We start from the raw sequence: 8,233 nt of genomic DNA on the forward strand, positions 1-8,233 counted from the left end.
GGAAAGCAAGCAACATATTAGAAAACTTCCAGCAGGATTAACAATGTAAAGTGGCTTAACAAGAATCTGAGAACAGAATGCGCTGTGAGAAAAGTATTTTAATACTCTAAAGTTTACTATTATATGTTCATAAAATGACATTAAATATCGAATACAGTCGAGTATTAACTCGAATACAATAAACATTTGTTTACACGGCCTGTAACGCAACTGATTTTAGAATAATAAATGTTGCAGAATACGCAAATAAGGTGGCCCCACTGCGTAAGTAAATGTGACATGGCAAACAGTAGTGTTGTATTTGAAGTAGGGAACGTGCCAGTACAAAGCGACAGGTCAATGATCTAGGGTTCACCGAGACCTCAGAGCAGTTAAACGCAGGCTGGTGAACTTGAGAACCACCCACCCAGAGCATATAGGATTCAGAAAATAAAATCTCTCCTTCTGAGTTTAATATCGTAAAACATTCCTGTGGTTATGTCCATCCGCCTGAGAGTGTAGAGTAGATACAAAAATGGACCAAAACTGATTCAAATCCTATCAGATGTCAATATGGGAGACATCAACTTGATTAATGTTTGGTAGAATTAAATAGTCCAATATAACTAGTTAGATGGATGAAAAAAGGTTTAGCATCACAAACAAACTTGCACTAAAGAATCTTCACTCTTCCTTTAGAGAGGAATATTTGTCGCCAATAACAACATTTTTTATCAATGGATGACAAGAGTTGGTCAAATAGAACATGCACTAATCCAGGGCCTCGCCAAAGCTTCTGGGTGTCCATGTCTCATAAGTCTGGACAGAGGTCATTACATTGCTTACTTCTCCACATCTTAGGTAGATACTCTAGAGGAACGCCTCTCAAGTGCCCATATTTGCTCATGTTTGCTTGAGCACGAAGGCAGTAATGATCATGAAGCACTTAGACTGAGTCCCAAATGGCACTATATTCCCTATATAGTGCCCTATGGGCCCTGGTCAAAAGTAGTGCACTAGGGAATAGGGTGGCATTTTGGACACATGCATAGACTCTGTTGGAGTGCCCTTCAAGGGCCCATATTTGCTCATTCACCACGGCAGTAATGATGGTGAAGCTAGGAGTGTGATAGAGGGAAATCTGTGTGACGGAATGAAAAGAATGAGTCACTTAGAACAAATCTTATCTCCTTTAGCCATTAAACGTCTTTATTATCGCCAGCTCACATCTTCATTTTCTGTGAACTCCTCCAAGAACAGTCATATACTGCTCCATAAAGTGTCATCTGCAAGGTTACACAGGCAGTGACAGACTGTTCAGGTTTAGAAAGATACTGATAGCAACATTTTGGATCAGCACCTTAAACTCACATAACTTGTCTACGTTTTAGTAACTGATATAGATTTTTTCATGACTTGCATGTCATTTACATGATGCTAACAGGATAACATGTCAAAGCACTCAAATTATAATCTTGAATTATAATATATAATCTTAGTAACTATTTGATTTGTCATGCTTTTGCAAATATGGAGAGTTCTATCATATCAGGTTGTATGTTTAAAATTAGTCCCTGTATGATAGGTACATTCCCACAGCACACAAACTTCAACCAGCTTCCCGAGTAGCTTATCATAGAGTAATCAGAGAAGCCTCCTGATTTAACTAGTTCACTTTAACCTGTTTTAACACTGAGCCAGACCCTACCACAGCCATCAGAAGACTAGACCATAGCAGTAACATGCAGTCCAGACAACTCCCAAAGTGAAATGTCTTCTAGACAAATAGTTTATTTCTGTGTACTCAACAAGATTATTCATATTTTATTCATGAAGTTTTAACTTGACATGCTCCCGATTGACACAGTCAGTCCTCGTCACACACACCTGAAGCAGCCATGTTGATGTGTGTATGACGTTTTTATGGAGGTCCTGTCCTGTCAGTCTTATAATGAGTCACACAAACAGCCTGGGGCTAAAAGTCAAAAGACAGACTGCTGATGAGACCTGATGTAACACTAGTGTGATTCTCCCCTTTGAAACTAACTTCAAACTCCGGTTTGTGAACAAAGTCCTGTCTACCTTCTGAATAGGAATCTGAATAGTCCGACCACTGACCAAACTCCATTTGTTAACCACTGCCTATTTGTACCTTCCACTGAATGACTCTTTTTCATTCCACACGCCCGATCCCAATGGAAAGAGCTAGTGAAGCTAAAAGAGAATAACTGGAGACAACAACTGGGGGGAAACCAAGAGTCAAGAGTCAATGATATTTGGAATATACTGTATGGGAATATATGTACTTTTAGGAGAGCTCCAGCGCAGGGCAAATGTGAGTGTTTATGATGTGTGTATTATACAGTGTTGTAGATGTTGATAGGATGAGTGAAAGATGGACGGAGACATTGACAATGTGCTTGTTGCAGCATACATCAGGTCAGTGTTGAGCCAGCGCTGCTCTGTCTCTCTGTGTGTGTGTTAGATGTAGGAGATAGCATGTGAGTAGTAGTAGTGTCATGGCAGGCAAAGACCTTGTCAACAGATAGCTATCTGCAAATCACACAGCTTGTGCAACTCCAAGCCCCTTTGGCTGACCAGTGGCAATATCACTGGCAATTGCTGACTGCATGTGTTAATGTTGACATTTGTTGAAATTATTCTTATATTTGCTGTTTTTGTGGTTGCTTTGGTTTTGGTAATGCAATTGAAATATTATGGTTACTAGTGAAGGTAACTTTGTTGACTTGATACCCCTTCCCTTCCCCCTGTTTTAGCTAGCACTGACCAACACCTCTTGTAGATTGTTTGGTAAAACAGCTGTCAAAAAAAGTAATAAATAAAATATACTTTTTTCCAGATAAGCTGAGGTGAAATCAATGCTTTGACTCACAACCATTTTGAGCAAATGTCTGGCATTTTTGACACTGCAGGCCTTAATGCTCAAATCAGTTTTGTTTTTCAAATCCATTTAGGAATACTGACTGTCCAAACAGCAAGTTACAAGTGAACAAATCAGACTTGCGTGTGTTCAGACTGTAGTCATTTGCTGATGGCTACTCTAGTTTTCATGGTGTGTTTGGTGGCGTCGGCAGATTGGTGGTGGTGCTCCTGCATCATCTCACTCAGAAGCTGTTGTGCAGCAAGCTAAGGTGACAATAATGCCTGCCATGGAAGTTTCCCAGTTGCTTTGAATGCTCGAAATCATAGCGTAAGAACACTTTTATAGCCTCAGAGGATAAGATGATCCAACATTCAAAACTAAAAACGATTTAGGGAAGAAGCAGTCAGTTGGTATTCTGTCTATAATGGAGTGGCCAGCACAGTCACCGGATCTCAACCCTATTGAGCTGTTGTGGGAGCAGCTTGACCGTATGGTACGTAAGAAGTGCCCATCAAGCCAATCCAACTTGTGGGAGGTGCTTCAGGAAGCATGGGGTGAGTCCTTTTTGGCTAGCCACAGCAGTCAACTAGCTAGCTAGCTAGCTGTTTAGTTTGCTAGCACATTCACTAATTTGTTTGTAAACAATTAACAAGCTATTTAGCTACCACATGTTCTTGTCAAACTGTCAACAGAGTAACTAGCAAGCGACAAGCTATGTCTAATAAAAGCCTAAAAAACACTTGAGGGCAAATAAATCAGATTTGACCATTTAGACACAAGTCGCATGGCCAAGAATCAGATTTGGATCTGATTTTAAACCATCTCTGAAGGTGGTTTGAAATGTGCCTTGAAATATCAGATTCCATGTGCTTTTTGGCTGTTCAGACTGCAGGAAAAATATCAGATTCTAATTAAGCAATAAGGCCTGAGGGGGTGTGGTATATGGCCAATATACCACGACTAAGGGCTGTTCTTACGCGCGACGCAACGCGGAGTGCCTGGATACAGCCCTTAGCTGTGGTATATTGGCCATGTATCACAAACCCCCGAGGTGCCTTAATGCTATTATAAACTGGTTACCAACGTAATTAGAGCAGTAAAAATAAATGTTTTGTCATACCCGCGGTATACGGTCTCATATACCACGGCTTTCAGCCAATCAGCATTCAGGGCTCGAACCATCCAGTTTATAATCGGATTTGAGTCACTTCAAACTGCCAGTGGGAACAAGGCCTACACAGTAGGAACATATTACTTACACTTTGTTCAGAGTGCCTATATTAGACAGCTTTTAGTCTACTATCTCAGGTTGGAACAGAGAACAACAGAGAGTTAAGATTGAGGCACCAATAGTACATTTCAGAGCTCTCTATAATTCTGTCCAGAGATTTATCCCTTTATTCCAGAGTGGCCCTTCCACTTAGAACAAGCTACAAAAGGACATGACACTGCAGAAGCTCGTCTTCTTGTATGAGTGCAAAGCTATGCTCAAATCTATGGTGGACAATGTAGTGGGGGGCTGTCAATGTTCTGACCCCTAGATGCACCACACCTCCCCAAATAATTATTGCCTGCTCAATGTGTAAATGTATGTTTTTAAAATGAAGTGCTTTGTGTTTTATGTTGTTGTTGTGTCTGAATCGCTGTGTGATGCTATTTTGGCCGGGTCTCTCTTGGAAAATAGGTTTTTCATCTCAATGAGACTAACCTGGTGAAATAAAGGTGAAATAAAGTAAAATACAATCTTTGATTCAAGTAAGGAGGAGGAAACCAAAAGCAAAAGACTGCTGTGTACTACTGTCTACGCTATACACCTTTCAATTACTCTCAATTTCTCACCAAATGAAGTCTTAGGGTGCCATACAAAAACATGCAGTTTGACCAGTTTTAACTATTCACAAACTCAAAGGACTCAAATCCTCTTTGTGGGTTTACAGCAAGAAAAAGTGAAAATGCATACATCTTCATATGAAAAACATCTGAGATTGTTAACTGAACTGTTCTCATAGTCCTGACCCATGACTGTTTGGTCTAAGGGCAATGATAAACTACTAGGGCCTACATTTGCTCACCCTCCATAACCCTAACATTATTGGGCAATAAAGACACTTTAACAGTTACCATTATAAAAGTTGTGAGGGAATATGCTGCACTTTGTTTGTAGATCATTTTCAACAATCAAGGATTTGACATATAAAACTTAGACTACCATCTACATGCAAAACTTCCTAAACTAAAACTTAGACTACCATTGGGATATTTTCTTACACATCCACCCCTAGTTGTTTTTTCCACAATGCAAGAGGAAAACTCAAGTAGCCCCATGTCTGTACACTAAATAAGTAAACAATTGCATCAATAAACATTTAGCCCAATGCTCCACGTAAATCAATCACAGTGTCTTGATAACACCTTTTAATCATTAACTGCTGTTTTTGCTGAAAATTAATTTTGCCTGCAAGCCCAATCCTATCTGTCAGCACACCGCATGGCCGGTTATCTCTCTCTCTGCTGCTATAGGCTAGGCTCTCTATGATCAACCAATCAATATCAGGAATGAATCACAAGACACTATAAGCCAATGAATTCAACCTTATCCTAAATCGTCACAAGAAAATAAAATGTAATACCTAAGTAGCAGCAGAAGCTGACATTGGTGCCTCTTTCATAAACTCTGCTATTTGCCTTCTACAGATGTAGGATCTTAATTTCGTCACCCTGTTGCAGGAGAACTTTCCAGGACATTTCAAACTTGTAGTGTATTTGAGGTTTAAAATGGCTTCTGAAAATTGTAATTTCCACTTTGACATTTCTGACTGTCCATTAATTATAAACCACATAATAATTCAAATGTCCTGTTGCTGCAGGATTATTTTCCTGATGTATTAAACTGGCTCAAATTAAGATCTTACATGTGTATATAACCTTCTTATAGGACAGTTTCAACATTCTAACAAACTCAGTGGCCCCAATATGAGGGTTCATCACCCTTCTACAGTCTACTGACTGAGCTTGATGACTGGCAACCTCTCTGCTACTGTCCTCCCTCTGTTTGAACAGTTCAACCCTAAGGGGAGTTGAAAAAGAACATGTTCAGATAGCGCTCTCAGTATTAAGCATTAAGACTAATGAGGAGGTAGATGTCACAGGCTGACCCATAGAAGAGGGAAGGGAATCACTTGGTAGCAGTACCACCTTGTGGACAAAGCAGGCAGTATCCTATGGTTTTTGTAGGCGATAGCGTTTCCCAAAAAGAACACCGTCTGTGACAAAGTAAACTTTCAGAGCAAATTAATTAATCTGCAGTTTTCCCAATTTTGAATGAATAGACTCAAGATAAAATATAAAATGATACACAGTAACGATAATGCATGGTTTCATTTGGCCTTTTACATTACCAATATGGCCTTCCATATTAAAAATACTATATTATACTATGGTCTAAATAATGTAGTATTACTATATTTATAAGCTATAGTATTTACTGTAGTGTTTTTGCAGACTTTACTGTAATATTTACTATAGTGTTTTTGTTTTATTATCTTTGACATAGAAGTGGAGGCTTTCTCCTTGAGGAAACCTATTGGAGAAATACTAAATAAGCAAATTGTCCATAATCTGTAGGTAGGACTGGGGTCTGAAAGGCTAGTTCAGAGCTTCTGCTCTTTTCTATAACCTGTATGGAACACAATATGGTCTATACTTGGCATCTAGGTTTCTCACTTATGTGTGGCACAAATTGGGATATGGGGCAGTGAATGGGCAGGGAATATGCTAATTAAATACTGCAGTATTAACTATAGTATAAAAAGTGTAGTGATTTTGCGGACTGTAGTGTTTTTGCGTACATTACTGTAGTATTTCCGACAGTGTTCCCCCCCCGGATAATACTGTAGTATTTACTATAGTATTCTACAGTATACTACAACATTCTATGGTAAGTAATACAAATGATCGAGGGATACTACAGTGTGTAGTATAATATTCTACAGTTTACTACAGAATTCTATAGTAAGTACTGTAGTATTCTATCGTAAACTGTAGTATTTTTTTCATGTGGGCTACCACATCTATATGTATCTATAATAATGTGTCTATTTTCAGACACAGCTAAAATGATAATATTTGTAAGTCAGAAAGCGTTAATTCAACTAACGAACAACACAAAGCTTTGTTCTGTGAGCAGTCTGTCCACAGCTTTACTTCGACTGCTCTCGAAACACAGCCCCATCCCACTGGGCACAAACGTCAGTTCAACGTCTAGTTTTGATTTACATTTGGTTGAGTTGTCAACTAACGTGAATTCAACCTGAAGTCAACAAAAAATGTCACCATGTCATTGGATTTACGTTAAAAGTTAAAAGATGAAATGCCCTTAAGTTGATGACAAATCAGTTTTCCATGTTGATTGAATGTCATCACATTGATTTTTTAGGGTTGAAATTACATGGAAACATTGTTGGTTCAACCAGTTTTTGCCCAGTGGAATGGTTTAAAAAGTAAACAAACAACAAAGTAGCTTGTTGTGTGGTGGAATAATCTACTGTTCGCACTGATGAAATTCCTCACCCTCTGTCCACCAGCTATGTAAAAGTATGTGTAACAGGGTAGTAGTCAATATCTATTGTACGGTTGTATTCTGAAAGTTTTAGTACTATATTACTGCAGTTATAGTACTACAGTCATAGAACTACAGAATACTTCCCCGTTACATGTGTTTCTGACTGACTGTACATATGTAATATCTTAATTTGACTATCCTGTTGCAAGAGACCTTTACTGCAATGCAGGAATGTTTTTACTTGAAGTGTATTCAAGGTTTAAAAAGTATTCTGAAGTTTGTAATTTCCACTTTCAACTTCCAATTTCAGACTTAGTTTTCCCTACAAAAATATCCATGAATTATAATCCACATAATAATTCACATGTTCTGTTGCTGCAGTATTATTTTCCTGATGTAGCAAACTGGCTTAAATTAAAATCCAACATCTGTACCTGGAGTGGTGAGGTGACCATGCAGTGTTCCATGTTCCTCTCCATACATCCTCCTGGCTGTGGATAGCTGAGCCCTGACAGTGACCAGGCCCAGGGACCAGACCGTAGGCCCATCAGCCTCTCTCTCCCCTCTCACTGGGAGCACGCTGCAGTGCTCACCCAGGCCCGGCCTGAACAGAGTGAGGGTGAAGGAGTGTGTGAGGGAGGGAGAGCTAGGAGGGCTGTAGCCGGTGGGGATGTAGGGCCGTAAGCCATTCACCCAGGCCTGAGGTGTGTGTGTGTGTGTGTGTGTGTGTGTGTGTGTGTGCGTGCGTGCGTGCGTGCATGCGTGCGTGATGGCCAGAGGCTGTAGCCACGCGACCATGAAGTGGCAAC

Source organism: Coregonus lavaretus (assembly GCF_964263955.1).
Source record: "Coregonus lavaretus genome assembly, chromosome: 20".
Lineage (NCBI taxonomy): Eukaryota > Metazoa > Chordata > Actinopteri > Salmoniformes > Salmonidae > Coregonus > Coregonus lavaretus.